Raw genomic sequence first — 24,118 nt, 5'->3', positions numbered from 1 at the left:
AGAGATTTACTTTTAAATCAGGTATTTCAAAACTCTTGCTCCAGTCTTGGCCATTCCAAACTCCTCTTGCAGGATTCCCACCTTCCAATCTACGTAAGCTCAAATTTGTCCAATTTCTCTGCACATTCCTTAATTTACATTGTCTCATTATCCTTCTTTTCACTCTCCGACATTGGGTCCTGGTCAGGCTACATTTCCATTTAAAAATTTGTGCCCTCATTTTCAAACTTCACTCTCCCTAACCTTGCCCCTTCCTATCACTGTCATTTGACCCAACTCAATAGTCCCTAAGCTCTCTACCCTCCTCCAATTATTGCCTTTTGAACATTTCTAATTTTTAAAACATCCTATCATTGATAGCCATGTCTTCATCTGCCAGGGTCCTTGGCTTCAGAATCCCATTTTAAACTTCCACTTCCCCAGTCTCTCTCTCTTAATTTTCTATGGCAAGCCAACGTCAAAATTTTGGTCCAAGTTTTGTTAAGCTGTTCCAAAATCTTCCATGTGTTTCGACGTTCAACTTTCTTTGACAATACATCTGTGAAATACTTTTTGGTGCTATAATGCAATAAAAGCGCTTTAGAAATACGAATTGTCGTTGGTTACATGGAAGTTTCCTTTACCATTTCTCCTCCTACTATTATATACATCCATACTTGCCCATTCTGCTGTAGGTCTCTGCAGTGCAGTCCATCCTTTTATTGTTCTCAGGCCATTTGTAGATAATATAACAATGACACTTCCTCACAATCTTCTTCCTCCATCAACTAACAAGGAAGCAGCCACTGGGAAAAGAAGAGATTGCTCTTGTTGAATTAAGTATGGAGGAGATATAGGGCTTGCACCAAAATATTGATGCTCTATGGCAATATGTCCCTGTGGCTCAGTGATCATTTGAACTAGGAACAGCTGCACTGACCTTGACAGAGCTAAATTATATTAAGTCTGAGTTAGTTGCTCACAGCCAGGGTGTTAAGTACAGGAGGGGACTTCCCATGCAAGAGCAAAAACATGATTTCAATCTTTATTTTTATGTTGGATGAAAGGCTCGTGTCGCCCCGACAATATATTGTGAATAAAACTGATTTGTTCAGCTTCTTATTAATTCTCCAAGCACTACCTCCAAATCTCTATCCCACTGGGGTTTCCCTAGTTTTAATTTCAACTGGTTTCACTTAGCCAGTAGGCCCTTTTCTTAGAACTCTGAACAAGCTCTGGTCCTTTCATGTTTGTGAGCTCATCCATAACTATGAATAGAAAGTTCTTGTCATTTTATGGTGTTATGCAGAACATCCCAAAGTACTTATAACCAAATAAATTATTTTGGACATGATGCATAGCAGGAAACATAGCAGTCAATGTGCACACAGCAAGCCCTCATTAACAACAAGAAGATAGAAAATCTATTATCCACCACTGTTCATAAAAGCAAATCCAAAATTCATGTTATTTTACTTTGCTTCTCCCACCTTAGCTCTATACACACTTCTCTGGGATATGTTAATTTATTATGCCGTAAGTTCTAGCCTTTTGTTGGTTGCAGCTGTGAGCTCCTGAGTCTTGGGTTCAGTGATTGCAAAGTCCATTCATTCTTGTTCTTTCCACTGGCAGTGAATGGACAGGATCAAGGAGCAGGAATTGAATGGGAATTTCTCTCTTTCCCTCTTGGTTACTTATAGATACTGAGGACTGGACCTCCTCTTGAACTACAAACGTAGATATAATCTGCCTTTCTGCTTTGGTTTCCTTGACAAATGGCTCTCCTCAGTCTGTCACTGGGATAGTTCACTAAACCCTTGACAGATTTCTCAACGTTTCAAGATCAGATGAAAAATCAAAACTAAACCTTGCTGATTATATACAAATCTTCCAAACTTAAGAAAAATTTGGCAAAGCCATCGAGAATAAACATGGCTCTTTGCCATTAAAAATTGAGACACTAAACATGGAAATTATACAGAAAATGTTGTAATTCACTGGTCAATACTCATCTGGAATTTCATGCCCAGTCCTAATGGACAACACCTTATAGGGAAAGACACCAAGGCTTTTGAATACAGCAGTCGCTCACCGAAATGTACTCAGGGAAGGACTTCAATTAAATGGAGAGACCAGAGAAGTTAAGACTGTTCTCATTGGAGGAGAGTCCTTAAAATGTAGTTTAATAAATGTCTTCAAAGTTGTGGGGAGTTTTGATCGACTAAGCAGGGAGAAATTGTTTCCACTGCCGGGAAGGATTGGAAACCAGAGTATTCAGGTTAAAGTAGTTGGCAAAAGTATGTGAGGAGAGCTTACTCTGTTAGTTAGTGTGCTATTTTGATTTGGAAAGCTGTGCAGATGCAATGACATTAAAAAAATAACAGTAATTGTTGTTGGATGTTCTGAACGAAAATAGGCAATGAGCAGATTTTTCGGCAAGGGTAATGGCAGTTCTCTCCATCACAGCACAGATATGATGAGCTGAGTGCCCTTTGTTGTAGGATTCCATGGATTTGCTATTTGTAACTTTTTTGGTCTTTATTTTTAGGGATTAGAACTTCTGTATGATTGTAAGTTGGCTATTTTGTTCTCAAGAGCCACTTAATTCTCAACAATGGAAAATGGATAAATTTTTATCAATGTAAATAGGGAGAAGCAAAGTATTATTTTATTTGGACCTACTTTGGTTATGTGAAGTCATCCATTGCCTACTTAGAACTAGGCACCAATCTGTACTGGGAGACTCAAACTGTCTGAAGTTTGACCTGACCTCAACATGCATTTGACACTGACATTTTCGCAGGTTTAGTGTAAGTATAAACAATGGCTTTCATGTTACTCCCTGATTCTTTATTTGGCTACTAATCTACAGAACAAAACCCCCTTTTATACACAGCAACCCAGTTAGAATATCATGATTTTGAATTGGCGTTTCCATAGAGAATAACGTCACCTAACAGCATTCAACATCTTAAATTTCCCTGCATTTCTTGGGAACCCAAGGTGACCATCCAGATGGTGAGACACTATTATGATCAAAAAGAAATAGTCAAAAGCAAGTATGTTTAGTTGCTGACTACAAGTATTTAATCAGCCCAACAGGTGCATGCCAGTGTGTATGCTCTGCATAAGCCTCATCTTCCATCTCACCCCACTAGCTAACTTCCTTTTCCCTTGTTTCTCACATGTTTAGCTAGCTTCCTTGATGATTTGCTTCAAGTATCATTTGTGGTAGTACATTTTATACTTTAATGGTCATCTTTTAATGCTCTTTGGGTTTTATTACTAATTATCATAGATTTATAGTCTGTGGTTTATGCCTCATCCATAGAAGCGTCATCTCTGTCCTTTTCCTATTAAGCCCTTTCTTTGTCTTGAAGACCTCCATCAGGTCACTTCTCAGAAGAGAAATGGCTTTCATCTGTTCAATCCTTCTTGACAGTAGTTATATCGTACTTGGTCTAATATCTAAAACTTTGTTATCTCTTCACCCGTGCCTTTATTTTTTGATATTGAGAATAGAATTTATCTGAAAAAAAGATGAGAAGTCAGAGTAAGAAGGTGGGGGAGGAATGAGAGGAAGATGTACCCTCTCCTGGTTTCACCTATTACCTACTATCTTGTACTTCGTCCTCCCCTCCCCCTACATTCTTCCTCTAAGTTCTCATCTTTTTTTCCTAGTCCTGATGAAGGGTATCGGCCTGAAACATCGACTGTTTAGTCTTTTCCATAAGATGCTGCCTGGCATAGACGTTTCTCTGGCATTTTGTGTGTGTTGCTTTGATTTCCCGCATCTGCAGATTTTCTTTTGTTCCAGAATTTATCTAACCTATGGTTCTGTGCAAGCTTGACATTACTTCTCTGCTTTCAGTTCTATCCCAAGAGTCACACATTTGAAAGAATGGTGAAAGAAGATAACAGTACACAGTGAGGAGAAAGGGAAGTAGCCTAGTAAAGCAAATTTCTATTTCAGGGAGAGTTTCTGCAGTGCAATGATGATAGAATTCAGGACGTGTGTAGAGCTATATGCAGAGTGACTTGATTCACAAACCATTGGAAGTCAATTACTTCCTAGTTGATGTGCTACAGTGCTTTTAGAATTGAAAATCATCTAGAACTGGCAAATGCTGCAAATAGTTTTCATTGAAATCTATAGAAACTAGTAAGAAAATCAGCTAGAATTTTAAAAGTTTTCCCTTAATAATAGCAGTATATTTTACAATAAATGACAAGCTTCCTCTCTCTTACTTGGAGGTTCAAAGGCAGAAAATATCTGATTCTCTTCCATCATACTAATCTGCCTTCTACCCCCAAAAGTGTTGAGTCTTGTTGGGTGCAGCTTTGTTGGTAACAGAGCTCCTACAACAACTCACGCAGGCTGGCATCGTTAATCGATGAATGCAGATGCAATCATAACATTTGAAAATCATCTGGACAGGTACTTGGACAGTAGAGAAATAGAGGGAAATAGGTCCAATGCAGGAAAATGGAATTAGTATAGACAGACAGACATGATCAGCACGGAAGAAGGGGGTCTAAAGGACCTATTTCTTTGCAGTATCTCTCTGTAATGCTATTAAACTATGAAGGCTAACCTTACCAAACCTTGTCCTTAACCGCCTACGTACTTTACTGCAAAGGCAATGGTTGATAATCAGGATCAGGTCCTCTGGTTCTTTGTTTCAACCTTTCCACCTCTCCAACTTAGCAAGGGTTAAGTACAGAGTGCATAAATGAAACTTAGAGTGCAAAAGGTGGCTGGTTAGTCCATCAAGCCTGCGCTGGTTCTTTGAAAGAGCAGTTGTTTCATCCCTCACCGTTAAGTTCCTCATTGTCAAGGAGCTGTCCCATTACTTAGAGTCCTCAAGTCATACAGCAGGGAAAAAGGCCCTTTGCCCAACTTGTCCATGCCAACCAAGGTGTCCATCTGAGCTCGTTCCATTTGCCTGCATTTGGCCTGTGTCCCTCCAAACTTCTTTTTACCTGTATACCTCTCTAAATGTCTGATCGAAAGGGAATGTATCTCTGGCTGGTATCAGTTATGATGTTAGAGGCAAGGAATGAAAGATCCACAGGTAGGTATAGGCAAACAGAATAATGATTACCTGCGCAAATTTGTGCTTCGATTTCCAACCAATTATGGTTACAGTTTTCTTTTTCATATACCAAGGAACCTTTGAAATCTTTAAGGGAAATGTTGTCAGCCCACTGTCACAAAAGTCGAGGAAATTTCATGCTCAGACTTTGTGAGTGACCAGACTCAGAATTTTCTTGGTGGTGGAGCTTATTGTTCTGATTATATAGAGCACTAAGTGTGAGGAATGACGGATTATCAAATAAATTGGCAAATATCCAGGACTGAGAAAGACCTTGGCATTCACTGTTTCAATTTTCTTTTGTATTTTAAACTGCTGTATTTGGGTTTATGCATAATGCTTAGAATTTACAACACAGAAGCTGGCCATTTTGCCAAAATGATCCACAGTCGTTTTAATAATGCTTCATGGGGTGTTAGCTCACCCCAACAATATACCACTTAGTCTGTTCTCTTCCATGCACAGAGGAAGCTTTTTAATATTCTTATGTTAATGTCTTCTTGCCTAATTCTTACATTCTCAAGATAAGGAACTCCCTCCAACTAGATTTAGAAGTGACCATATGATTTTTTTTTGCTGACACATTCAAAAACAAAGTCAAGTTTATTGTCAGGTGCACAAGTACATCTATGCTATGAAAAACTTAATTGCAGCTGCATCACAGCGACATAGCATTAGATAAGCAGCATTCATAAGAAAATCCATAATTAAACAATGTTTTACAAGAAAAAAACATAATTAGAATGAAAAAGCAAAGTCCAGCGTAAAATGGAAATGCAAACATTTCTTCATTTATCCTACAACTTGCAGTCTTTTCAAGCAAAACAATGCCCCATCTATTTATTTTTCATTTCTAATTTCACTTTTAATTTTTTATGCACCTTCTCCAGTGCCTTTCTATCCTTTCTAATTTACAGAGCAGCTTTGTATAAATACCTCTCAAAGTATTTATTTAACACCGAGCGACTTTGCAGTACAGTGAAGTGGACTTAACTTGACAAATACAATAACTGTCCAATTGTAGCACATTTCCACAGCTCTCCACAGTTAATATTCCCTTATGCATATGTTATTTTGATATTATTTTTCAGGACCACATCATGATTACACTTTGCACCTGAATATAAATCATTCTTCTGCAAATACTGTAAACTCAGTGGCCACTTTATTAGGTACAGCTGTACACCTGCTCATTAATGCAATTGTCTAATCTGCCAATCATGGCAGCAACTCAATGCATAAAAGCATGCAGACATGGTCAAGAGGTTCAATTTTTGTTCAGACCAAACATCAGAATGGGGAAGATATGTGATCGAAGTGACTTTGACTGTGGAATGATTGTTGTTGCCAGGCGGGTGGTTTGAGCATCTCAGAAACTGCTAATCTCCTGGGATTTTCATGCACAACAGTCTCTAGAGTTTACAGAGAATGGTGTGAGAAACAAAAGACATCCAGTGAGTGGCAGTTCTGTGGGTGAAAATGCCTTGTTAATGAGAGAGGTCAGAGGGGAATGGCCGGACTGATTCAAGCGACTGTAACTCAAATAACCATGTGTTACAACAGTGGTGTGTAGAAGAACATTTCCGAACATAGCACATTGAACCTTGAAGTGGATGGGCTACAGTAGCAGAAGACCATGAACATGCCCTCAGTGTCCACTTTATTAGGTACAGGAGGTACGCTGAGGCTATATCATGTTTTATGGCAATTTTACCATGTCTCTTTTTTGTAGAGAACATATGGTTTATTTGTGAGGTCAGTGGTTTGCAGCTTGGTGAAGTCGATATGTTAATTGTAAATAGTCCCCAAATCACCAATAAAATCCCCAGGATGATCCCAGACAATGAAAACACAATTTAAGTTTTCAGTGAATCCAATTACAAGTGGTTAGAATAGCAGAATCAGATTCCGAATAACACAATTGGAGATCAGTCAGTCTGTGTCAATCCTTGGCAGAACTAATTGATAAAGCTGTTTAAAAAAAAGTTTATGGGATTGTTGTCTTTCAAATCACAGCAGGCAGTTCTGCCCATCCTGCCCATCCTATCTTTTATAGATTTAACCCACTCCACCTACTGCTATAGCACCGTTCACTCCATTAACTCCAAAACTTTGAAAACTCTATAGATGTGTAGTGGAAAGTATATTGACTGGCTGCATCACAGCCTGGAGTGGAAACATCAATGCCCTTGAACGAAAAATCCTACAAAGAGTAGTAGATACCGCCCAGTCCATCATGGGTAATGACCTCCCAACCATTGTGCATATCTGCATCATTGGGGACCCTGACCACCTGGGACATTCTCTTCTCTTGCTGCTACCATTCGGGGGGGGGGTGTGGGAGGGGTGCAGGGACCTTGAGGGTCACGCTGCCAGGTTCAGAAGTAGTTGCTGCCCCTCAACAGTCAGGTTCTTGCGCTAGGTGGGATGGCTTCATTCAGTTTCACTTGCCCCTTCATTGAGGTGTTCCACTCACTTTCAGGGACTCTTCATCTCATGTTCTTGATATTCATTGCTTATTTATTTATATTATTGTTTCTCCTTTTTGCATTTGCACAGTTTGTTGTCTACTGCACGCTGGTTGAACAGCTTATTTGGGTGGTCTTACATTGATTCTGTCATGGTTATTATTCCATTAACTTGTTGAGTACACCCACAAGAAAACATAGCTCAGGGTTGTATATGGTGACGTATATGTACTTTGATAATAAACTTGCTTTGAACTTTGAGCATTGAGTTACTACACCAATCATCATTGGCTGTCCTCCGTCATGTAGTCATTGGCCATTACTGATTCAGGGGCTGCTTTGTTGAACCCCAGCCTCTTGTTAATTCTCTTCTAAACACTGTCCTTAAACCAACTGTGGTCATCTCTTCGAACCGATATCCAAACTCCATGCTCCCTGTCTGATACCTTATTTCTTCCCTGTGTCTTTCCAATTTTACTGCAGCACTAATCCTCAATCCACCATTCACCTTAGGCCTCTATCCTACTTCTCCTGCTTTCATCTTTATTCTGGGCCTGTCCTCTCTCCTCTCTCAGTCCTGATACAGGATTTCAACCCACAGTGTCGACAATTCCTTCACGCCTCCCCTTCACCCAGATGCCGCTTGACCAACTGAATCATGCTGCTCGAACTGACTGTTGATAATCCAGATTCCAGCATCAGCACTCTCTTGTTACCACAGTGCTCACAGTTCAGTAAATACTTCACTGACTGTTGATAACTTTGAGATTCCATAAGACCATAATTCATAGGAGCAGAATTTTGCCAAACAGCCCATTGAGTCTTCTCCACCATCCAATTATGGCTGATTTATTTTCCCTTTAAACCTCATTTTCGTGCCTTCTCCTGGTCAACCTTTATAACATTTCACTAATCAAGAACCTATCAACCACTGCTTTAAATATACCCAATCACTTGGCTTCCTTAACCATCTGTGGCAATGCATTCACCTTCTGGCTAAAGAAATTCCTCCTCATCTATATTCTAAAAGAACGTCTTTCTATTCTGAGGCTGTGCCCTCTCAGTCTAAGCTGTCCCACTATTGAAACATCTACTCCACGTCCACTATGGCTAGGTCTTTCGATATTCTCTAGGTTTCAATGAGATCTCCCCTCATTCTTTTAGACTCCAGTGAGTATGGGGCCAGAGTCACCAAATGCTCTTTATACATTAATCCTTTCATTCTTAGGATAATTCTTGTGAACTTCCTCTGGATCTTCTCCAATGCCAGCATATCCTTTCATAGATACTGGGCCTAAAACTGCTCTCAGTACCCCAAAAGTGACCTGACCAATGCCTTATAAAGCCTCAGCATTGCATCCTTGCTTTTATGCTCTGAGGAAAGCATTTGCTTTCCTTACTACTGACTCAACTTGCAAGATGACCTTTAGGGAATCCTCAGAGTCATAGTTATTGCTCTAAATGTAGACCACTATGGATGATTTTTAAATTGAATTGAATTGACTTTGTTTCTTACATCCTTCACAAAAATGAGGAGTAAAAATCTTTACACTATGTCTCCTTTTAAATGTGCAATGTGCAATTTATAGTGATTTGCAATAATTAGTATGTACAACAGAACAGTCAATATAGTATAGAAATACAATTGTATCAGGGTAAATTGATCGGTCTGATGGCCTGGTGGAAGAAGCTGTCGCGGAGCCTGTTGGTCCTGGCTTTTATGCTGCGGTACCGTTTCCCGGATGGTAGCAGCCAGAACAGTTTGTGGTTGGAGTGACTCGGGTCCCTAACCAGGCAGTGATGCAGCCAGTCAGGATGCTCTCAATTGTGCCCCTGTAGAAAGTCCTTACAGTTGTAGCTCTTCACCTCTAACATGCACTCTTCTGAAACTGTTGATATTTCCACTAGCACCAGCCACTCTTCAGGTGGTTTATTCACTTACCAGCTAATATCTTCAGACAGATCAGCCATGGTTCTGGCACTAATGAGAGTGCTAACAGGGGTGGCTGAAGATAAGATCAGAACTGGGGAGGAGATGTGGTGGGAGAGTTGAAGGTGGACCTCAGTAAGGGAAGAACTGAAACTGAGGCTGACTGTAACAGAGGCAAAGTAAGAACTTACTATGTCTATATGCAGAGCAATTGGACCAAATGGCATGTGTCAGTGATGTATATTCAGTGATGATGCAAAAACTGAAAGTAAGATGATACAGTTGAACCAGCAGAAATAGACGTGGGAAACCTCCTGGTAATCAATATGGTTCAAAGTCAATCAGTGGACTGTGGTTGAACTAGATCCAAGAGACGGATTGGCAGCTCTTCCTCTGGGATGTAAAAACAAAGACAACTTCTTCCCTGCAAATGCCCAGATCACAATGATGATCATTGCAGTGAAACCAGGAGCTCTCCGTCTCCAAAATTGTTCTATCATTCAGGGATTAATCTTGGCCAATAGAGAATTTGCTGAGGATCCCTTCTCACTGATACATCCTTGCACTTACCTCGACCATTTGTTTCTACCACCGTCAGTTTGTGACATCTTCATTACCAAAGACTTACTGTATACCCAAACAAAAAAAAATGGATAAAGGATCAAGGATCAACTTTATGATATAAGTTTACACGTATGAGGAATTTGCAGTGTGGTGTGTTTGTTGGCACAACATGCGACAAAATACAATATTCAACTATTATAAAGAATTATATAAAAATAAAGTTAGAGGTTAAAGTACAAATATGTAGTTCAAAGCACTTTACAATGGGATAAAAGTACAACTATGAAAATAAACTAAAATGATAATAAAAATGAAAGACAAAAAATGTTAGTTAAAAGCAAGGCTAAATAAATAGGTTTTGAGCTGGTGTTTAACAGTGTCAACTGAGTCTGCATCCCTTATAGTTTTAGATGTTGAGTTCCACAGTTTAAGAGCGTAGTTTCAAAAAGCTGATCAGTCAATTATCTTTTGAAGGTGTTGTTTAAATTTAAGAGATTGGTGGAGGAAAACCTGAGAGCTCGAGCAGGATTATAAGATGAAAGTAATTTTGTGATGTACTCTGGTCCCAGATCATTGAGAACTTTAAAAGCAAGTAAGAGAACTTTAAAGTCCATTCTAAAAGATACAGGAAGCCAATGCAGAGTAGCTATTATGAGAGTGAGATGTTCCCTCATCCTGGTTTTGGTTAAAATCTAGCAGCAGCATTCTGAATGAGTTGAAGTTTGGTTATAGATTGATTGGGAAGTCCAGTAAAAAGTGCATTGCAGTAATCTAGTCTATTTGATATAAAGGGGTGAATTAGTTTCAGCATCACTATATGACAGAAAAAAACCTACCTTTGCAATATTTCTTAAGTGTAGGAATGCAGCTCTGGTCACTTTCTTTATGGGAGATTTAAAATTCAAATCTTGAATTGAGGATAATACCCAAACTAGTTACTTCTGATTTTATAAGGGGAGCCAAGTTCTCAAGTTTATCCAGAAGTTTATCTCTTTTGGCTTTGAGACCAACCAAAAGTATTTCAGTTTTATCTTCATTTAGTTTTGGGAAATTATTGCTCATCCATTTGTTTATTGCAGCCACACCAGAAGTCAGAGAAGAAAGAATTCAGAACTACATCACTGTATGAAAAGTGCTCTATAAATAAAGTTATTATTATTAAAGTACTATATAATTCAGAATTAAATACATATTTGGTGCCCACATTAGCTGAGTAGCAGGGTTTATCCACTGGTAACTTCTGAATATGAACGTTAATTTGATGTAAATATTGGAAACAAGTTTAGCAATAGTTTTAGTAGTGAAACTGAAATTGGTTATTAGTTCTCCACCAACTGAACTCCATGTTAAAGCATTGGCTCTGTTACATTTTAGCCTAGCCAGCTCTTTGTGAACCTTACTTTTTAAAACAATCACAATTTTAGAATTTAAAGATTCATAGAAAATTTCAATGTAGAACATAGAAATGCATAATCTGCCCATCAGCAAACATAAACTATCTGCTGTCATCGTTAGGCATTACAGGATTCATACAGTTGGGAAGAAAGACTGCAAGGCTGAGGAATAGGATGCAAGTATGGGGTACAGGGAACAAGTAGGCACATAGCAAACCTGAGTCAAGTAGAGGAAAATAAAATAACAAAGGGTGAAATGAGATGGAGAAAGCTGTGGATTCAAGAATGAGGCAGGAGAAAAGTAAAAGAAAAGATATAAAAGGGGAAATCTAAAGGTAAAAAAGAAACGGTGTTGGGAAGAACAAGAGTGTGACATTACTGTTGTAACCTGAATGAGTTTGCAAAAACAGGAACAGAAATAAAAGATAAAATGCAGCACGTCTGTCTGTGTTTGTAGAGAGAAATGATAGGTTCATGTTTCAAAAGTAGAACCGTTGTTAAAGTCTGTGTCTTCTATTTTCAGACACAGCAGTCTGCTGTACATTTATGTTTCTCATGCCTCCCTTGCAGTTTCCAGCCTTATCTGATTTCCTTCTAATTTCACCTGAATGGAGACGAATGGGCTTGGATATGACATCCCTTTTCTTCATAACCCTGTGACAGCCACTTTTGTTGGGGTCACTGATTCCTTCAACTTTGAACATGCTCCAGATTTTTTTGTTACTTTGCGTATTTCCTGTAAGGCTGCCACGAAAAATAAACAATGCTGAGTTACATTTTACATGATTATAATATAAATAAAACATAATTATGAAGTATTAAACATTTCTGTGCCAAGGACCATAGTCAAGCAGTTAGTCTGTGGCTATTGTGGAATTCTTAATGAGTTAATCCCTCCAACAAAATATCAGATGAGAATATTGCACAAACACATTCTTTGCATGGTTCATGCGAGGACAATTTTAGTTCCTTTCTTAAAAGGGCAATGCCTTTGTGAAACATTCAATAAGAAAATTATAATCTGCACTGCTGCATTTTCTGATTCTTTCTCTCAAAGGTCTGTCGAATTTTTTTTTCATGTTGGATGATCCCTTTTCAAAGCTTCATGCCCAGTGGTCAAAATGACACTCCCCTAAATGTTTTTGACAGGACAGTGTAAATCACTCTTTTCAAATAGCCTTTTACACCAAAGATTTTGTAGATTATCGGGTGGTTATGGGTTTATCTCACTCCAGAGATTTAAAAATAATAGTAATAACTTATTTACGGAGCACTTTTCAAACAGGCGATGTAGTTCAAAGTGCTTTACAACGGGATAAAGTGCAAACATGAAAATAGAAGACAAAAAGATGCTAGTTAAAAGCAAGATTAAGTAAATAGGTTTTGAGCTGGTGTTTAAAAGTGTTAACTGAGTCTGCACCCCTTATAGTTTCATGTATTGAATCCCACAGTTTAGGGGAGTAGTTCAATAAACTGACTTGCCAATTATCTTTTGTGGGAGTCATTTAAATTTAAGAGACCAACGGAAGAAGGCATGGGAGCTCGAGCGGGATTATAAAATGAAAGTGATTTTGTGATGTACTCCAGTCCCAGACCATTGAGAGCTTTATAAACAAGAGAACTTTAAAATCAATTTTAAAAGATGCAGGAAGCCAATGCAGAGTAGTTAGGACAGGAATGATATGTTCCCTCATCCTGATTAGAAATTTGAACTCAAATTTGTAGTCTAATACTAACTGCAGTATTTGAAGTGCTGTTAAACCAAGGATCCACCTATCCCTCACAAGTGCAATGAGAAATCAGGGCACTCTTTTGAAAGTTGCCCTGTTCAATAATTATCCTTAAGGCTGGTTATCTGCTCAGTATTACATTCATTTTGAGGAAGCTTAACCTATGCAAAATTACTACTGTGTTGCCTACATTACAATAGCTGCCGCATTTCGGAATTACTCCACTGCCCAGAACATGCTCCAAGATCACATGATACATAAACATTTATACTATATCATTGCTGGAGGAAAACAGGAGTAAAATGAATTTCACAGTAGCATTGAATTTGAGCCCATTCTCATTTAGAGTATAGGACTAAACTGCAACTCTGAACTTCATAGATGTGAGTAAGGGAGCATAATTTGCAAATGTTCACAAGAATGGAGGTCAAAATGTCATTTGTATCCAAGTGCTAGAAAGGAGAGATGCAATCACAAACAAGAGAAAATATGTAGATGCTGGAAACCAAGCAACACACACACAAAAATGCTGAAGAAACTCAGCAGGCCAGGCGACATTTATGGGAAAGAGTAAACAGCCGATGTTCTGGGCCGAAACTCTTCATCGACTGTTTACTCTTTTCCATGGATGCTGCCTGGCCTGCTGAGATCTCCAGCAATTTGTGTCTGTTGAAGGGAGAGATGCCATTGTTTCTTGGATACATGGAAGATATCAAGAGCTGTTCTGTCTTTTGCATCTCAATGTGGCTAGCTTACTGACGTGAATTTCCAGTGTGGCACTATTAAGCAGGGCATTACTTCCTTGACATTTTCAGCTCAAAGCATTTGTAACCTTTTCCAAGCTACTGTCTTCCAGGATCTCCTTGCTCCTCTAATACATAGCCTTGCACCCACCAACACCTCCCCCCCCCAGTTTATATCACTCCCTGAGATGCATTGGACCCAAATGCTGGCAGATAGAAGCTGTATAGTATAAAATGAGAAAACACCCGAAATATCAGCAGACAACATCAGTGGAGAGAGAGAATTTAAAAAAAGACAATATAGATGCTGAAGATCTGAAATAAAATCAGAAAATACTAGTTTGACAAAGGTTTTCAATCTGAAATGTTAACTCTGTTTCCCTTTGCACAGATGCTGCCTGATCTGCTGAGTGTTTCCAACATTTTTTTTTAGTTCAGTGAAAAGAGAGTAGAATTAATGGGCCAGATGGCATGAGTTTGATCCTTTCACTGGGAGTTGCTGCCCTGTGGATACCACCACTCATATGCCCATGTTCTCCTGACCTGGGTACAAACCTGGGTAATGACCCTCTGTATCTAGCAGTGTGGTTGCTGTATCCAACTTTGGCAACTGCATGATATCTCTAATATTTATATATTTAGAAATGCTTACATTCAAACGATTCAAAAGCATTCAAAGTACATTTATTATCGAAGCATGTATGAAGCATACAACCCTGAGATTCATCTTCCCACAGACAGCCGCAAAACAAAGAAAACCATGGAACCCCTTCAAAGAAAAACATCACCCCCCCATGTGCAAAAAAACAAATCGCGCAAACAGCAACAAGAACATCAAACCCCCCCAAGTGCAAAAACAAATTGCGCAAATGACAAGAACATGAAACCCCACCCAAGTGCAAAAACAAATCGCGCAAACGGCAACAAGAAAGAACAAGCAAAAGCACAGAATATAAAACACAAGATCAAAAGAGTCCATATTCAGTTCAGCTCAGTGTTCATTATCTGCAAGCTGTCCTAATTGAAAGTCACCCAAAATAGCAACAGAAAAAGAAGTGACCAGAATTACAGGACAATCCTCAAACTGCAGACCCAGAACTTTGGTATCATCTTCTGACAGCATCGAGGGAGAGGGACCATTCGAACACAGGGGCCTTCCCTTGTAAGCAGCAAGTGGGAGGGAGAGACAGACAATCAAAAGCAGACACTTTCCTCCAGCAGCAGTGAAGAGGCTGGTAGACGTGCTGAACACTCGCCCGCCTTCTGCACTCACCTCGACGTTTTCAATCTTTCTTGATGTTTTGATTGGCGAGAAATGGAAATAATCATGGGCTTGCACTCCATCTCTAAGCTTCTTGACCTTGAGACCACTCGCTTGTGAAGTCTTCTTGGAGACAGCAAAGCCCCAGATCGCTTGATCGGCCCAAAAACACACCACCAATCTCTAGACCACAGGCTCCAATAATACCAGAAGCACATTTAAAAGAAAAAAAAGACATAAAATAAGTGAAAGAAACAGTTTCATGGACTGTCTGGAGACTATCATGGGCGCCACCTTCTTCCGATTATTTATTTACATGAAAGTAAATAAATAATAAAGCTTAATTTTTAAATAATTGAAAACATTAATGCATGCTTTCATTTCATAGTCCCACCATCCCTATTGAAATCAGTGGGACTGGAGAGAAGATCCCTCTGATTGATAACCCCCAAGTGCCCATGTGTGACAGCACGTGCAGGAAAGTTCTGATCCTACTGCTCTATAAACAGCATTAATTTGGCTCAGAACTGTCCACCATTGTTTAGGTCAATAATCTTTCATCTGAACCAACCTGAGGTCTGTTGCAGTTCTTTTTATTATTTTTCTTGTTCTAAGGATACTAGAAAGCAGAATAACTTTGGGCTCTTTGTTAAGAATGCCAAGCATTCATTTAGTGAGTACTGTAACTAAATTCTATGCAAACTGTTTGAAACTGCTTATGAACATCACAAGGATAAAAAAAAAGCTTAAAGCTGGAAGAAAGTTCTGTATCCCAATACTTTGACTTGAATTTTGTGCAGTTGAATTATTGGCATTCTTTCAAAGAATTCAGATGATATAGTTTATCTTCCTGAGATGCAATATTAAAAAAAAGATTGATTGTTGTAGTGCAAGGGATTAACTCAGTGAAAGGCAAAGACAGGACTCTGGACCGTGGTCACTTCACTGTAGAAGAATGCCTGAAGATGTGTGGGAGCTACTGCAGAAATCACCCTCTGCTCCCACCCCTGCAGGAGTTATGGCAGTCATGAGAGTTAATGTGGGAATTAGGATGACTGAGTAGCTTCCTGTGTGGGGGGAGGGGGGGAGGCAAAGGAGAAATGACCCAGTTGCGGTGCCTACCCCATCTGTGTAAGCAAGCTGTTCAGCCAGGAACCGATATGGTGAAGTAAAGTTATGCTACAATACAATGTATGAGACCTGTGATTGTAGAAAGGAGCAGACAGATTGCTCCAGTCATTTCTCCAGGCCAGCCCATCACAGAGTTTGGCAACTTTTAACCTTCGTATCGTGCCCATCAATGGATGAGCAAACGACTGGTGCCTGGTCTTTGAGAAGAGGAAGGGTTAACATTACTTTTTCTCCTTCCCCATTCTGCATGTACTTGATCTCATACACAGATATTCGTCATGTTTCCTTTGTGTATCCTCTTTCCTTAAATGAGAGCTACATAGCTTTATAACAAGAGATGCCAAGCATGATGAAATTACCACAAGCAAGTATGACTCTGACCAGCATAATACAGAGAAAAAAGAAATTAATTAGGAAGTAGAATTGATCAAAGGCCTGGCCACATCAAGGAAGTTAAAGGCAAGGCAATTTCTCCCTCCATCCATACTGAATATACCCACCTAGAGTAGATACATAGAGGATGTATTGCATTGCTTGAGGATTATCTGAACCACATCACATGTGGTTAATTTTTCATTAATCAATATTCCCAATTTACTTTAAAACCACACAGTCACATCACAGACACACTGTTTTTTAATCAACAGGTTTTAGATGCCAGTCTTCTTTAAATAAAAGAAACGAAAAGATGGGCTTAATTATATGGGGCATAAACCCTACTGCGAAACTCAATGTGGCTTGCTCATTGCTCTGATTTATTGGTCATGCTCTTGTAAACCATGCCTTTCACTCACGTGGAAGGTTTAACCTGCATCAGTCCAGGGACCTTGGTCAAGGTTACTTGATAGTTTATTTTAACAAGATGACCATCAAAATACATCAATAAGCCAACTAAACTATAACAATGTCACCAATATACTCCAGCAAAGTTAACAAAGCAAGACAGACCAACTGAAACCCTAAACACGAGGAAATCTGCAGATGCTGGAATTTCAAGCAACACACACAAAGGTTGCTGGTGAACAACAGCAGGCCAGGTAGCATCTCTAGGAAGAGGCACAGTCGACGTTTCGGGCCGAGACCCTTCATCAGGACTAACTGAAGGAAGAGCTAGTAAGAGATTTGAAAGTGGGAAGGGGAGGGGGAGATCCAAAATGATAGGAGAAGACAGGAGGGGGAGGGATGGAGCCAAGAGCTGGACAGGTGATTGGCAAAAGGAGTATGAGAGGATCATGGGACAGGAGGCCTAGGGAAAAAGAAAAGGGGGAGGGGGAAACCCAGAGGATGGGCAAGGGGTATAGTCAGAGGGACAGAGGGAGAAAAAGGAGAGAGAGAAAAAGAATGTGTGTATATAAATAAATAACAGATGGGGTACGAGGGGGAGGTGGGGCATTAGCAGAAGTTAGAGAGGTCAATGTTCATGCCATCAGGTTGGAGGCTACTCAGACGGAATATAAGGTGTTGTTCCTCCAACCTGAGTGTGGCTTCATCTTTACAGTAGAGGAGGCCGTGGATAGACATATCGGAATGGGAATGGGATGTGGAATTGAAATGTGTGGCCACTGGGAGATCCTGCTTTCTCTGGCGGACAGAGCGTAGGTGTTCAGCGAAACGATCTCCCAGTCTGCGTTGGGTCTTGCCAATATATAGAAGGCCACATCGGGAGCACCGGACGCAGTAATCACCCCAGCCGACTCACAGGTGAAGTGTCGCCTCACCTGGAAGGACTGTCTGGGGCCCTGAATGGTGGTGAGGGAGGAAGTGTAAGGGCATGTGTAACACTTGTTCCGCTTACAAGGATAAGTGCCAGGAGGGAGATTGGTGGGGAGGGATGGGTGGGACGAATGGACAAGGGAATCGCGTAGGGAGTGATCCCTGCGGAAAGCGGGGGTCGGGGAGGGAAAGATGTGCTTAGTGGTGGGATCCCGTTGGAGGTGGCGGAAGTTATGGAGAATTATATGTTGGACCTGGAGGCTGGTGGGGTGGTAGGTGAGGACAAGGGGAACCCTATTCCTAGTGGGGTGGCGGGAGGATGGGGTGAGATCAGATGTGCGTGAAATGGGGGAGATGCGTTTGAGAGTAGAGTTGATGGTGGAGGAAAGGAAGCCCCTTTCTTTAAAAAAGGAGGACATCTCCCTCGTCCTAGAATGAAAAGCCTCATCCTGAGAGCAGATGCGGCGGAGACAGAAGAATTGCGAGAAGGGGATGGCAATTTTGCAAGAGACAGGGTGAGAAGAGGAATAGTCCAGATAGCTGTGAGAGTCAGTTGGCTTATAGTACACATCAGTAGATAAGGTGGTTCCAGAGATAGAGACGGAAAGATCTAGAAAGGGGAGGGGGGTGTCGGAAATGGAAACCCACTAGGAAAGCAAGCAAAGTTCACTAGCAAATTCCTTCTATCAAACAACAGCAACTTTTATTGATACTGTGAATTTAATATAGTTAACCTTCTTAAGGGAATTCATGGGAGCATTAACAAGCAAGATTTGGCATCAAACGTTATAAGGAGATATTCTTGGCTATATCTGGCAGTTTCATAAGGAACTATTTGGAATCAACCATTCAGACAGAAGAATGTTCAGGATTTTCACAGACTATGGTTTACTGAGTGACAGAATCTCCATCCCTCTGCTTTAATAAACTATATTTTTATATTTTTAAGCATAAACGTCAATTTTAACTGATCTAAGTCCCACAAACATTTGCCAGAAACCATATCCCCCTACCTAACTAGGTCTCCTTTAAATGTCTGTCAGAGACGTCCTAGGTTGAGGCACTCAGGTAACATCACCCAAAGACCATTCACTGAGAGACCTTGATGGACAACCATCCACGGCGGCTCTTCTCAGCTGGCCCAAGTGAGTGGCTGGAGTTAGTGGGCAGTGAATCCTGAGGAGGGGTAGGCCCAGTACAACCAAGTTCATCAGGATGAGCAAGTAAAATCTTTGTCAGAGCAGGAGTCTTTAAGGAGCCTCTTGAGAAATGGAGCGATAGAAGGGATGAAGATAATTTCCACTGCTTAAGGCCTGGTTGATTGAATGCAGGCTGTCAGTTTCATAAAGATTAAAGTCAGAGACCAGAATCAGCTGGGAATACAGATCTTAGAGATTGTAATGTTGAAAGTAAAAGACATGAAAGATTTGAAATCCAGTTAAAGAATTTTAAAACTGACTGGAACAGCTCAAGATGGTAGAAGTGGAAGATGGGAGACGTGCCAGGAGAGCACTGTAGCAGTCAGATTTAGAGAAAGAAAAGAGATGGCTGTGTCAGTAGTGCTGAAGCTGAAGCAAAGTTGGACAGACCAACAGAAGAGAAGTAAAGCAGGTGGCCCATGTTTATGGAGCAGCGATACAATTCAAGGCTAATCTAGGGAATCGGATTGCAAGCAAAAAAAAACACACTGGATATAAATTTCAACTGGAAATAGAAAAAGCATGTAATAAGGGCGGCGTTATGATAGTCATGGGTGATTTCAGTACGCAAGTAGATTGGGAAAATTAGGTTGGTGCTGGATCCTAAGAGAGATAATTTGTATAATACCTATGAGATGGCTTTTTAGAGCAGCTTGTGGCTGAGCCCACTAGGGGAAAGGAAATGTTGGATTGTGTGTTGTGTAATGAACCAGATTTGATTAGGGGATGTAAGTTAAAGGAACCCTTGGGAGGCAGTGACAATCAGAGCTCACCCTGCAGTTTGAGAGGGAGTAGATAAAGTCAGATGTATCAGTATTACATTGAAATAAAGGGAATTACAGCTGTATGAGAGAGGAGTTGGCCAAGGTTGATTGGAAGGGGACACTACCAGCGATGATGGCCGAGCAGCAATGGTTGGTGTTTCTGGGGGCAATTCAAAAGGTGCAGGATAAATACATACCAAAGAAGAAGAAGTATTCTAAAGGGAGGATGATGCAACTGTGCTGACAAGGGATGTCAACAATGGCAGAAACTAGTGGGAAATTAGAGGTTTGGGAAGCTTTTAAAAGCCAACAGAAGGCAACTAAAAAGACCATAAGGAGAGAAAAGATGAAATATGAAGGTAAGATAGCCAAAAATGTCAACGAGGATACCAAAAGTTTTTCAGATACATAAAGAGTAAAAGAGACGCTATACTGGACACTGGAAAATTATGCTGGAGAGGTAGCAATAGGGGACAAAGTAATGGCAGATGAACTGAATGAGTATTTTGCATCAGTCTTCACTATGGAAGAGACTAGCAGTACGCTAGAAGTTCGGGAGTGTCGGGGCAGAAGTGAGTGTTGTTGCCATTACTAAGGAGAAGGTGCTTGGGAAACTAAAATGTCTGAAGATAGATAGATAAGTCACCTGGATTAGGTGGACTATACCCAGGGTTCTGAAAGAGGTAGCTGAAGAGATGTGGAGGCATTAGTAATGATCTCTCAAGAATCACAAGATTCTGGGGTTGTTCAGGATGTATGGAAAATTGCAAATGTCACTTCACTCTTTAAGAAGGGAGAGAGGCAGAAGAAAGGAAATTATAGGCCAGTTAGTCTAACTTAAGTGGTTGGAAAGATTTTGGAGTACATTATTAAGGATGAGGTTTCGGGGTACTTGGGGGCACATGATAAAATAGGCCAAAGTCAGTATGGTTTCCTTAAGGGGAAACCTTCCCTGACAAATCTGTTGAAAATCATGAGGAAATAACAGACAGGATAGTCAAAGGTAAGTCAGTGGATGTTGCGTACTTGGATTTTCATGAGGCCCTTGACAAGGTGCTACAGATGATGCTGCCTAACAAAATAAGAAACCATGGTATTACAGGAAAGATATTAGCATGGATAGAAGATTGGCTGTTTGACAGGAGGCAAAAAGTCAAAATAAAGGGAATCTTTTCTGGTTGGCTGCAGGTGACTAGTGGTGTTCCACAGGGGTCTGTGTTGGGACTGCTTCTTTTTACATTATATGTTAATGACTTGGATGAAGGAAGTGATGGCTTTGTGGCCAAGTTTGCAGATGATACAATGATAGGTGTTGGGTCAGGTAGTGTTGAGGAAGCAAAGAAGCTACAGAAGGATTAGGAGAAGGGGCAAAGAAGTGGTAGATGGAATACGGTGTTGGGAAGTGTATGGTCATGCACTTTGGTAGAAGGAATAAAGGTGCAAAGGGACTTGCAAGTTCTTGTGCAGTAGTACCTAAGGGTTAACTTGCAGGTTGAGTCTGTGGTGATAAAGGAAAGATTGAGAGGACTAGAACATAAAAGCAAGGATATAATGCTGAGGCATTATAAGGCATTGGTCAGACCACACTTGGAGTATTTTGAGCAGTTTTTGGCCCCTTACCTAAGAAAGGATGTGCTGGCATTGAAGAGAGTCCAGAGGAAGTTCACGAGAATGGTTCCAGGAATGAAAGTGTTAACTTATGAGGAGCACGTGATGACTCTGGGCCTATACTCACTGAAGTTTAAAAGAATGAGGGGGATTCTTATTGAAACCTATCAAATATTGAAAGGCTGAGATGGAATGGGTTTGGAGAGGATGTTTCCCCAAATGGGGAAGACTAGGACCTGAAGGCGCAGCCTCAGAATCGAGGGAGATCCATTTAGAACAGAGATGAGAAAGAATTTCCTTAACTAGAGGGTGGTGAATCTGTGGAATTCATTGCTACAGACAGCTGTGGAGGCCAAGTCATTGAATATATTCAAAGCAGAGCTTGATAGGTTCTTGGTTAATCCGGGTGTCAAAGGCTATCGGGAGAAGGCAGAAGAATGGGGTTGAGAGAGAGAATAAATCAGCCATGATGGAATGGTGGATCAGACCCAATGGTTGAGTGGCCTAATTCCGCTCCTATGTCCCATGGTTTTATATCCATGCAGTACAAATATATTAGCAAACTGAACAAAAGATCAGAAATCCCTGAAGTACTGTATATGCCAAAACTATTGAAACAAGCCAACAAATTATCTTGGCAAGTTCCACAGAAGTGTTGCAATGAACCAAAATATATAAACACTTACCTGAATAAATAGCAAGCCATAGAAAAACTGATTGGATGTAGAAGTGCTCTCTCCAGGATGTGCCGTCATCCCCACAAAGATAGGTATTCACAAAAGATCAAGAGAAATCCTAAAAATGCAGCCAAGTAAAATAATCAAGATATCAAAATATACCAGCAAATAACATGTAAGATAGGCTCACAAAACTGCAGCAATCAGCATCATATATCATCAAATAAAAACTTATGCACCATAAATGCTTAACCGAAACAGCTCTCAAAACTTGAATTGGTGGGATGAGTGAGGATCTGGATAAGAACCAAAATACCTTTGGAGAAACAACAAAATACCCCATTGAAACATCGAAATATACTGGTAAATACAGGATGGATAAAACACCAATGTGTACCAGAGAAAGGAACAAAATGCACTTGACGCTGTGCCAAAAGGCTGTGATGCATAAATAAACTCTGCCTAAGCACACTGCTTAAGAAAACCCTGCACTGGTAACTCAACAACATATTAAGCAACACACACAAATGGATTGGGCAAAAGAACAAAATGGAATGTTTAAGGAATGCTCACCAAAGTACACTGGTCAAAAATATACTTTTAAGAACACTGACATAAGTGAAAAAGTACAAAAAACAACAAAGTACTCTTGGAGAATATGACACAAAATTCACTAGAGAGAAAAAGAATAAAAAAATAACCTGGGAAAAATATCAAATAAACATAATTGAAAAACATTGAAGTATTCTGAGGAAAAGACCAAAATATACTGGATGAACAACTGCTAAAAATGTCAAACTATACTGGTAAAGTGTATCATTATAATATGTCAATCCTGCAGAGAAATGGCTGCAAAACACACACGAGAATTACAAATATACTTGTAAGAACACTTGCTTTGGAATAAAGCACTATCTATACTATGAAAAAAACCCAAGAAATAACTTAGTAAGCAGAATGTTGGAGATCCTTCCATAGAAATCTGTTCACGGCCAGCTAAATAAGTGAAGGAGGAAGGAATATATAATTAAGTGAGTATGGTTGGATGAAGAAAGAGGTGAGAGTGCATGGTAAGGCATAAACCATGCTTCAGTTTCAGAAAGTTATTTTCCACTAAAACAGGGTAGCAAGAGAGTAGAATGAAAGGTTAAATTCTACATTTAAAGCTCTCCCCGATAAACTCCCCAAACACACGCTGTTAATATGAAGATTAAATTTTATAGAGATTTAAAAAGTTTTTCAAAAATGAAAGTAAAAGGTATTTTAAATGGGTTGCAAAGTGCTCAGTGAAGGGTTCACTCAGTAATCAAGACAAGGTTGGCTCTGGTGGAATGTTCAATCTCCTGTCCAGGACATGAACAGAGAACTGCACAATATTAATGCTGAAATCCTGTCAGCCTTCTCAAGCGGAAGTGAAGCATCATTTGGCATCAGTAGATGAGAACGAGAGACTCTTGCTGGCATCCTGTTTGGTATTTATCCCTCTAACAACATCATTAAAAGCAGATTAACCATTTATTTACCTTATTGATGTTTGTGAAATTGGAAGCTGGGGTGTTTCCTTTCTGGAAATCATGTTTATGCCCCAACATATTTCATTGGCTGTTACACTCAGTGGCCAATTTATTAGGTACCTCCTGTATCTAATAAAGTGGCCACTGAGTGTATGTTAGTAACATAGAAACATAGAAAATAGGTGCAGGAGTAGGCCATTCGGCCCTTCAAGCCTGCACCGCCATTCAGTATGATCATGGCTGATCATCCAACTCAGAACCCTGTACCTGCCTTCTCTCCATACTCCCTGATCCCTTTAGCCACAAGGGCCATATCTAACTCCCTCTTAAATATAGCCAATGAACTG

The 24,118-nt window shown here is 40.1% G+C and overlaps 1 long non-coding RNA gene across 2 annotated transcripts; it reads right to left on the bottom strand.

Annotated features, from left to right (window-relative positions):
- Positions 1-666: 666 nt before the first annotated feature.
- LOC140184924 (uncharacterized) lies at positions 667-22,618 on the bottom strand. Of its 2 annotated transcripts, none has more exons than XR_011882476.1 (4): positions 22,574-22,618; positions 22,267-22,375; positions 15,178-15,360; positions 667-785 (listed from the first exon to the last, which is right to left on the bottom strand). It is a non-coding gene; the product is annotated as an uncharacterized lncRNA (long non-coding RNA). The 2 variants fall into 2 exon arrangements; XR_011882475.1 differs by lacking the exon at positions 667-785 and adding an exon at positions 10,607-12,175.
- Positions 22,619-24,118: the final 1,500 nt, after the last annotated feature.

This window comes from Mobula birostris, chromosome 20 (assembly GCF_030028105.1).
Source record: "Mobula birostris isolate sMobBir1 chromosome 20, sMobBir1.hap1, whole genome shotgun sequence".
NCBI lineage: Eukaryota > Metazoa > Chordata > Chondrichthyes > Myliobatiformes > Myliobatidae > Mobula > Mobula birostris.
Note: the sequence above shows the minus strand (reverse complement) of the source record. Positions and strands in the feature narration are given on the sequence as shown.